We start from the raw sequence: 10,347 nt of genomic DNA, 5'->3' as shown, positions 1-10,347 counted from the left end.
GTCCTATTGGTCAGTGATTCTCGGCCGAGACTGGATGGGGCCGGTGCTCTGTAGTTCAAGGCTGTACATGCGACCCTGGATGTGCGCCACCACTGAGGGAGCGGCTGCCGCGGAGTCCCTGCAAGTGCCACACGAATGACAGCCTTGCTGGCGGTGGCGGTGGCGCTGGGGGCAGGCTGCTGGAGGCCTCCCGAAGTCAGCGCGCTGAGGGCGGGAGGGCGGTGAGACAGCCGAGGCCCCTGCGCCCGCACGGCAGAACCACTGCTGTCGGTGCAGCAGGGCTGCCAGGTGCCGGGCGGCCGGTGCCGGGAGAAAGGCGGCCGGGACTTCAGGCCCAGGCTGCGCCTCGCTAGGGGCGTGACCCGCAAGAGCTGACTTAACCACCTGCACGTCAGTGTCCTCGGGAGCAAACAGGGTTAACACACCACCTCCTGCCCAGGGAAACTTGGGTAATTAAAACAATGAAGCACTTGGAAGGACATGTGATCTAGCAGGAGGAAGCGCTGAGGCCTCTGGGTAAAAATCTTCAATCAGGTCAAGGCTTTCTGATGTCTTGAAAGCTAGGGAGACAGCTTACTGAGGCAAAAGGGACGAGCAGTGCCGACTCAGGGTCTCCCGCGGGTCCCTTCTCCGGAGTCTGCACAGCCCAAACAGCCACCACAAAAGCCCTGTCCGCACTGGGTTAAGGAAGTCTTGATCATCTAAACTTTCCTCCCCAAAGGTTAGGAGCCCAGATCTACCTCTCTGCACCTGAACGGGGCCTCTCTTAGAGGCGCGTCATCACCATAAGCCATGCAGCTCCTCTCTATAGAAGACACCAGCTCCAAGACAACGGCAGAGACCAACAGGGAAGTCTTTACAGTTAACCTTCTGTTCCCCCAGACGCCATTTCCCAGCGAGCCCTTCCTGCTGGGCTTCTGGTGAGAGGGCCTGGCCGGGAGGCCACGGCCACTGCACACAGGCCACTCAAAGTACTTTACCCACCTCAGCTCACCTCAGCCTCCCCTGGCCCTCAGAGTAAGTACTATTATCATCCCCATTTTAAAGAGGAGGAAACTGAGGCACCAAGAGGGGAGGGATTCTGTCTGAGTCAGACCTCTGCGAGGGCCCAGCCATGCTCCTGGCCCTTCCCCACAGGCTCGCCCCACTGCCTCTCAGCAGGACTGCAGCTGCCATCAGCACAGCCACAGGGCGCCCTGAAGTTCAAAAGCACCTCTGCTGGGGTCCCAGTCTCCGCCATCAGTGTCTCCTTTCTCCCGCGCACAGGCCTACAAAGCAAGTAAGAGACACACTGTCCACTCTGCACAGAGGGGCCCCTCACATAGAGCCAATAGGATGCTTAACAAATCCTGCACAGGAAGCCAAACAATGAACTCGCTGTTTTCAATACCAACGTGAGGTGTGTGAAGCCCTGCAGCCTGAGTGTTTAGCTCGGTGTGGCTGCCTGAAAAGACCCCGGTGGCGACCAGGGACCCAGGATTTTCTCCTTGGATCATGCTTACAAAAGCCACATCCACATGCCTAACCTGCTAGAATCCCTAAATACTAACCAAATAAGCAATGATCACTGAAAATAAGTAGCGTGTCTACACACAGGATCTCTTAGAAAATTAGATTAATTTACAATGTATTAAGCAGAAAACAGTAAAAGAACATCTGACCTAACTGCAAACTAAAACATCAAAATAAATTTAAAAATTCTCTTCTGTACCTCCAGCTCCTACTGGCCGGCCGGACCTCTGAATAAAGTTAGACACTCTCCAGGGGACCGGGGAGCCCACGGGGGAGGTGTGAGGAGGCCCTGATTCTGTCTACGGGGAGCGGTGACCCGGGGACCACCAGCCAGCTCCCCCTCGGGCCCGGCGGGCGCAGGGCTGCTTAAGCGAGAGGAGCGGAGCAACTGCAGTGCGCAGCCCGCCAGCCGGCGAGTCTGTTCCACGGGCTCCGAGCTGACAGCACTCCGGGGCTGGAAGCATATGGCGTGGGAGGCACGGGTCAGGGATGGGATGGGGAAACGTTCCACACCACACCGAAAGCATTTTCATCAAAACGCTCCTGAAAACGCAAGGCTTGGTAGTAAGTTGCTCCTAACTATTGGGACATTTACTCCATGTACTTTCCGGCTTTATGACCATAGGATGTTTCACCTCTTTGCATTCCTCAGCTCTAGCATCTGCGATTCTGTGGAAAGACACCCAACAGGCCAAAGGCAGCTTTCCAGGTATGTGTGTTACAGACAAAACGAGCTGGCGCGCCTCGAGAAAGTTCATGCGAGTTCCACTCTCCAGTGAACAGCTCACTGCAGCTAACTTTAATTTGTGGTTCTAATGAATGACATAAACTTTTATAGGTAACAACAACGCTCAGAGAGGACGTACATCCATTTCGGTGCTCATTTAGCAGCTTCAGCTGTGTGCAATTAAAGCATCAGCATTAAATGTTAGAGAATAAAATAATGAGACACTTAAAAAATAATCTGTGCTTCAGTAGACCATGCTACGAGATCTCACACCATTTTTTTTAAGGACATGATTTCTCACAAATATCTTGCCAGTTCAAAGAATAAACTCAAGTTTGACATTTGTTTTTAGATGTTGGTTTGTTTTGCTTAGGAATACAATTTTCTAAAAAGAAGAATACAATAAAAAATGCATCGTCTGAAAAACAGTCCCAAACTAGCATATGGCATCAAGCAATCTGGTATACGAGCATCACAGCTGACTGACCAGCTTCAGCAGAGACAAAAGGACACTTTTGATTGTGTTAATAAAATGTGCTTATTCTTAACTCAGGCCTCAAATAAAGAAATAAAATATTAAAAGAGGAGAAAGGTGAATTTTGGAAATGAGACAACTTTCTTATCTTCCATACATGGAACTAAAGAACTAAACTTTTTCTCCCAGTAATACTTGGAAATACCAAATGTCATCTGAGGTGGTAGAATGTGGCAGCTAAGGGTAATAAATTCAAGTTGCCACTGTTTTTTGAAAGAAACCGAAATTAATCCGCAAAAAACAGGGGATGGGAGGGTGAGATGAGGGTGTGCATGTGGGAGGGGAGGGATTTTGGAGCCGTGTGTGTGTGTGTTTGTGTGTGTGTGTGTGTGAGAGAGAGAGAGAGAGAGAGAGAGAGAGAGAGAGAGAGAGAGAGAGAGAGAGAGAGAGAGAGAAGGAGAGAAGAGAGAGAGAGAGAGAGAGAGAGAGTCGGTGAGAGAGAGAGAAATAGAGAGGTGTCAGAGAGAGGGGGGGAGAGGTGTCTGTGTGAACCACAAGTTAATTTAGCTATTGCAAAATATGAATAAAAACGGAGATATACTGTATGGGGAAATGTACTCATTAAACTAAAATTTTAAAAGGATGAAAACACAGATTACACTTTATTTTAAAAACTGAAATGAATTTTAATACAGAAAATGAAGACAGCATTTTGCAAATTTATCGCTCAAAGGGATCTCTCTATTTGAGAAAATCAGCATGTTACACTTTGAGAGATGAAATGTTACAGCTTGCACACCAAAATTAAAAAATGAAATTAAATTAAAAAATGAAATGGTTACCAAGGTAATGCAGGTCAGGGGATCAAAGGTGAAGGGTCACACATTATTAAAAAGAAATCCAAAAGGACGGCTGCATCATGATCTCTGCAAAACAAAGGAGCTCCAGTAAGTGAAACTGACATCTCGGAGAAATCACAATTCAGTTCTTGAACAGCAGACTCCCTGTGACTGACAGCCACTCCGCACTCCGTGGAGAGCCGCTTTGATTTAGGTACAAACCGAACTTTAATTACCTGTTACCAATACAGTTTCTGTACACAGCTAACAATTCAATCGTATTAAAACCCATAATCAGCCCAATTGTAAGTGACTGAAGTGCTGACACCTCCATGGACCCCACACCCTGTTTTCTGGAAACGACTGCATTTGACAAGTTGCCAACATATGAGAAATCTAATTTGGTCACAGCATGGTGAGGTTTTTTTCCCCTCTCCTCAAGGAATGAGTTCCAAAATTGAGTTTTGCAAATTTGTTTCATTTGAAGTAGCTGCATAAAATTTCCATTATTGGAACATTTAATATAACAATGTTCTAGAAGATAGCAATAAAGTGATACATGATAAAATAAACTGTGTAACTATATCTATTAAGATCTGTTCTCACATCAACTCTCACTGCACAGGGGGAAAAAGACATTTTAAGCAGAATAATTTGCTAGTTCTACTGGAATTAGACAGAACTACCAGCAGCCTGACAGGAGGCCCATCTCACACGGGAAAAGTACCTGACAGGTCAGGCTTCAACTTCTTCAACAAATGTTAATACTTACCTTCCCCGTTAACAAACTAAAACAGTTTATGTTTCAAAAAGAACAGAAAGAGCTAACGTTTTGTTTTACAACATACAGCTACCACCTAAATCAAGCATGTCAAACCTGCGGCCCACTGGCCCCGAGTTTGACATGCTTGACCTAAATTATGACGAACACAACTTTGCAGCAACGGCAGGTGTGGCCGTAGTTACATTAAGTGATTTCCATGTCCGTGTCGCTGGGAAATAAGATGGACGCAGCCATGAGGACAGTCGTCTTTAGTCTCCTTGCTACGACTGAACTGGAGGCTACATTCCCTGATTCCCAAGCCCAAATTCCTGAGCACCTCCTGGGCAGCAGGTGCTGGCCGGCCATGTGCACAGCTCCCCGTTAGGAGAGGGAATGGGAGCCTAACTACCGGAAAAGCTCTTAAGTCCCACCCCTTCCTCCAGTCTTCTAGGTCAGTTTCATCCCACAATGCCCAACATTGGCATTTACCTTGTTAAAATCAAATTCCAAACATACTTCTAGACCTAAATACTGACAAGTGCCCAGGCGGGCTTTATGAAAAGGATCAGGATATCCTTTCTGGCAGCTTAGGGCAATCAATAAATCCAGGCAGACCTCATCGTATTGCGCTTCCCTTTACTGCGTTTCACAGATGTTGCACTTTTTTCTCTGTTTTTGTTTTTTTACAAATTGAAGACAAGACCCTCCACCAGCAAAAAGATTACGACTCACTGTATTGAGATACCAGACCCCAATCCGAAACCTCTCCGAAGTCTTGCCTGTCAATAAACTCCTTAAATATCCGCTTTCTGCTTCCCGTGATTAGGTTTTGTTAAAAATAACTTGCAGTTTCCCACACAAGTGTGTTAGTGCCTCGAGGCCTCGTTTCCAAATACATGATTTTTTTCAAGTTCCATAGCTACTGAGAAATAAACCAGCATTTCATTTCTCTGGAACGCGCATCTCCCATAAAGTCTGTCACATATGTATTTGTTGCTGGGAGGCATGCAAGCAGTTTGCACACTACAGAAGGAATCAATACCCCATCGAAACGATGCGTGCGTTGTTTTAGTAGCATTGTTAGCCAGGCCACTTCAGCATCTTGGTAAGCAAAGGCAAGAAGCTGGCAATATAACATAAGTCAAATTTTGTTTTACTAAAAAATTTCCTATTAAAAATGAGAAAAAGTCTAGTATTCAGATCAAGTTTCTCTGTGTAACTACCCTTTTATTACCAAACACACGTATTTATTACGTAATTTCTTCTTGAAAACAAGAGTGTAAAGTACTCAGAGAAGCTTTCCGAAAGTCTTCTGAATCATTTCTAAGTCACCCACTCACAAAAGTATGTTAGCCCACATGTTAGGTCATTTTTAAAAATCTGTGAAGGACTTTAGCCAACATTTTCAAATGAGTTTGCTCTTCGGCTGGAGGCAGGTGAAGGCTCCCAGGATTGCCGATGTCCCTCAAGGCCCCCGGAAGCAGATGGCTCGGCCAGGAGAGGCCTGGCGCCAGCGCACACCTGGGCGCACCTGCCTGGCTGCAGCCGGGAGCGCCGCGCCCTCCGCGAGCAGGTGCCTGGACACACGTTCCCACAGACGCAGCTGCCAGCTGCCCACTTGACCTCGAATCTGTTTCAGTGACACTTTCGCTCCAAACTCCAGAGGCGGTGGGGCCCGAGGAGCTTTGTGCTGTTCCCCAGGACGGGCCTCGCTTTCTGACACCAACACCCTTCCTGGCCCCTTCCTGGCCGGCCAGAGGGCGCCTCATGGACAAAAGGACCCCTGCTCCCCCCTGAGCCCCTTTTCTTCAGACAGGCCAGACTGGGACTCGCGCGGGCTGACTGGATGAATCCTGTGCATGCAGACTGAGGGGCTTCTTTAACCCACACCACACCCCTACGTGGTACAACCGGCATCTTCCATCAGGGAAGAGCGGGCTACGGCAGGAGCCCCAGGAACTGCTCAGAAACCCTAACCCCAGCCCTCAGCTGACGGGCACGACGAGCATCTCGCTCTCACAATCGACCCCTGGAAGGCGGTGCCGCCCACTGTGTTGTGTTACTGAAGAGAAACCCACGAGCGTCACTCCACAGGACCATCGAGTCACCAGAGCTCTGACAGAGTCAGAAGACACCCTGGCTCTCCACGCCTGGACAGCTTGTACACGGAGTTCCCGACGCTCTCCATTTGCACTCTGCGCTCACTCACTCCGGCACCGGACCAGCCAGCATTCACAAGCACAGAGAACTGGTTCACTTCTCAACTATGAACAGACACAGGGCAAAGACACCATTTCTAATGAGGTGAAACCCTGACAGAAGTGCTGCATTTTCACCTCAAGCGTATTAGTGTCTAAACAAAACCCGTGAGAAGAGCAGAAAGCAGTGGAAATGAAGCGCCAAGAAAATTCAGAGAACCAAGAAGCGAGGAGGCAGGAAGAAGCCAGGGCCACTGAGCCCGGAGAGCTTCTAATTCCTTACAAAGCGGCTAGGAACTCAACAACACGCTTTCTGCAGCAGGAACGAACCTCAGCGAGCGACTCCAAGCTTAAACAGAGGCTTGTCCCAGGTGTGGACGGACAGGGGCCACATACGAACCCTGACCAGCTCAGGGCAGAGTCCATGGTGGCCTTACACTCAGAGACCTCAAGTGCCACCCAGGATGGTCCGAAATTAAAACTTCCTAACTAAAAGTGAGTCATGGTGTAGTCAGGTCCAAGGCCCGGATCTTCCCTGACAAAGGTCCATCTTGACTTAAACTGACCCTGTCTATTGTCTTTTGGGATCTACGATAACATACCTGTGGAAGGTCAAGGTAATTCCGCTCTCCAGGCCTCAGAGCACAACCGCGGCCTCAGCGCAGAGACCACAAAGCCCTCGCTGTTATCGATGTAGTGTTCACTGGTAAGGCTAACTGCCCTGCACCCACCTGTGTATCTACTGGTCTCACATTTCATCCAATCCCAGAGGCTTCCCCACTTTGCATTCTCCCGCCTCCCTAATCTATCACCAAGGGATTGCATGTAACCCCCTACGTTAAGCATGTCACACTTGTGGCCTGCGGGCCGAATGCCTCATTTATTTGGCCCGTGTTAGCCTCTGAGTTTGACATGCTGCCCTACGCCTTCTCCCTTTATTCTAATGTATAAAATAAGGTGCAAAACTGCCATTCTCAGGGGCATTTTCTCAATCCATTGAGCTTTTGCTTCCTGGCAATTGTCAATTTGGTTCAAATAAACTCATAAAAATTTTCTACACGGGGACGGAGCAAAAAAATTATTTTACTCTATAAAAATAAATAAGTCACCAATGAGTCCTTCAGCTCACTGAACAATTCACTGGACTGAAGCGCACCTGAGCGCAGACGGCCCTCCAGCTCAGGGGGACGGCACTGCTCTCCTCCTTCCAGGCTGGCAGTGGCGTAAGTTGCTCAGCCACGGACACACCAGCCACCGAAACGCTCAGACAGGAGCACTGGGTTTCCGGTGTGAGTCCTGCGCGTGCAGCGGGAGGACTCCCCTCCCCGCCCCACAGGAGCCAACCCGCTGGGCGTCAGCCTCTCTGGAAACACATCCTCCGTCAGCTGCTCAAAGAGCGTCTGTTCTAGGACAGTTGTTTCTCAAAACGGCTAGTAAACTCAACAACGTAATGCTTTCTATAAACAATACAGCAATCGATCCCTGCAGTCATCCCACTGTCTCCACTGTGGTCCTCAAGAAAACAAAAGCTAAAACTACGAATCAAATACCTTTCCGGCTAGTGCTTGATCCTCAACCAAGTCAAGTTTCCCCAAAAGCTTCAAAGCTCTTACGAAAGGACGAGGGGAGGGGCCGCAGAGCGCACTGCACTGTGGGGCAGGTGCCGGCTGTGTGGTGCACGCAGGTGCACACTTATCCTCCGTGCACTGAAAGCCTGTGCACTTACATGTCAACTGTACCTCAAAAGACGGTGCGAGAACGGGGAGGCAGGCACCAGGGAGGGCTCTGCCCGCCCCCGCGGCCCCATGCAGAGAAAGTGAGTGAGGCCTGGGGGAGACAGCAGGAGCCTCCTTCCCGGCAGCTGGTCTTGTTAGGTGACATAAAAGAATCCTCGTCGTTTGAAATAAATAAATATGCAAACACTAAATAGTTCAAACATTTTATGTTAATCGCCTTCATATTAGCCACAAACCTGAAGTTATCACATTTTCTAAATCAAAAGCAGGGCAATCTGACATAGTTTCTCTAAGAAGAGACTGGAAATCAGCTTCTGACGTTCTCCTAGCTTTGCAAATGACATGTACATTCACCAAACAGTCTTACTTTTTCCCTCAGATTTGTCTATATTATGTCAACTCTGCCATAGCCAATACCCCATTCCTTTCCGGACTATTCCACGAGGGAGAAGGAGTAACAGAATATGTGCCACGTTCCTGCACATACAAATTTACAAGAACAGAACACCGGGGAAGCTGCCTCTTCCGTGCTGGGTGTTTCCAAGCTCGCTGAGGCCCACGCCGGTCTCATTGTGATGCTCCTCTGGCTTCCGGCACCGGTCAGGGTCATTAGAAGGCCTACATTTCCCATTTCCTCTGTTCATTGATTCTCAAACTTCAGATGGAATAAGAATCCCCTATTTAAGCCCGGTCATTTGTAAAAATCGTTTCCCAAGTCCTGCCCCAAGAGTGCAGTTTGGTGCATCAGAAGAAGAGCTGAACAGGTCCAGACGGCTTCACAGGGCAGTTTTACCAAAAGTTCAAAGAACTAACACCTCCACTCCTCAACTTATTCCAAAAAATCCAAGTGGAAGAACACTTACAAGCTCTTTTCATGAGGCCAGCATTAGCCTAATTTCAAAACCAGATAAAGACACTACAAAGAAAGAGAATTACAGGCCAATATCCCTGATGAACATAGATGCTAGAATTCTCAACAAAATATTAGCAAATCGGATCCAGCAGTACATTAAAAAGATCACACACCATGACCAAGTGGGATTTATTCCAGGATGCAAGGCTGGTACAATATTCGCAAATCAATAAACGTGGCACATCACATAAACAAACTGAAAGACAAAAACCACATGATCATATCAAAAGACAAGAGAAAACGCATTCAACAAAATCCAACAACCATTTTAAAAATATTTTTATTGATTTCAGAAAGGAAGGGAGAGGGAGAGAGAGATAGAAACATCACTGATGAGAGAGAATCATTGATTGGCTGCCTCCTGCCCATTCCCCACTGGGGACCAAGCCCGCAACCTGGGCATGTGCCCCTTGACCGGAATCGAACCCAGGATCCTTCAGTCTGCAGGTCAATGCTCTATCCATTGAGTCAAACCAGCTAGGGTTCCAACACCCATTTTTGATAAAAATTCTCAGCAAAGAAGGAATAGAGGGATCATACCTCAACATAATAAAGGCCATATATGACAACCTATAGCCAATATCATAATCAATGGGCAAAATCTAAAAGCATTTCCCCTAAGAACAGGAACAGGACAGGAATGTCTGCTTTCACCACTCTTATTCAACACTAGAGGCCCAGTGCACGGATTCATGCACTGGTGGGGTCCCTCGGTCTGACCTGCGGGGATCGGGCTAAAACCGGCTCTCTGACATCCCCCGAAGGGTCCCGGATTTGTGAGAGGGTGCAGGCCAGGCCTAAGGACCCCACCGGTGCACGATCAGGGCTGGGGAAGGACCGTGGGAGGGCTCCAGGGCATGTCCGACCTATCTCGCCCAGTCCCAATTGGCCAGGCCCCAGCAGCAAGCTAACCTACCAGTCGGAGCATCTGCCCCATGGTGGTCAGTGCGTGTCATAGCGACTGGTCGAATGGTTGGACACTTAGCATATTAGGCTTTTATTATATAGGATAGTAATGGAAGTCCTAGCCACAACAATCAGACAAGAAGAAAACATAAAAGGTATCCAAATTGGAAAAGAGGAAGTAAAACTTTCATTATTTGCAGATGATATGATATTGTACATAGAAAACCCTAAAGACTCTACCAAAAAACTACTAGATTTAATAAAGGAATTCAGAAACA

At 48.1% G+C, this 10,347-nt stretch overlaps 1 protein-coding gene across 1 annotated transcript in view; it reads right to left on the bottom strand.

Moving 5' to 3' along the window:
* The window catches only part of CAMTA1 (calmodulin binding transcription activator 1), a 665,080-nt gene that overhangs the window by 583,576 nt on the left and 71,157 nt on the right, over positions 1-10,347 (bottom strand). The gene's annotated exons all lie outside the window — the stretch shown is intronic.

Source organism: Eptesicus fuscus, chromosome 9 (genome assembly GCF_027574615.1).
Source record: "Eptesicus fuscus isolate TK198812 chromosome 9, DD_ASM_mEF_20220401, whole genome shotgun sequence".
Taxonomy (NCBI): Eukaryota; Metazoa; Chordata; class Mammalia; order Chiroptera; family Vespertilionidae; genus Eptesicus; species Eptesicus fuscus.
This window is presented reverse-complemented; position numbering and strand designations above follow the sequence as displayed.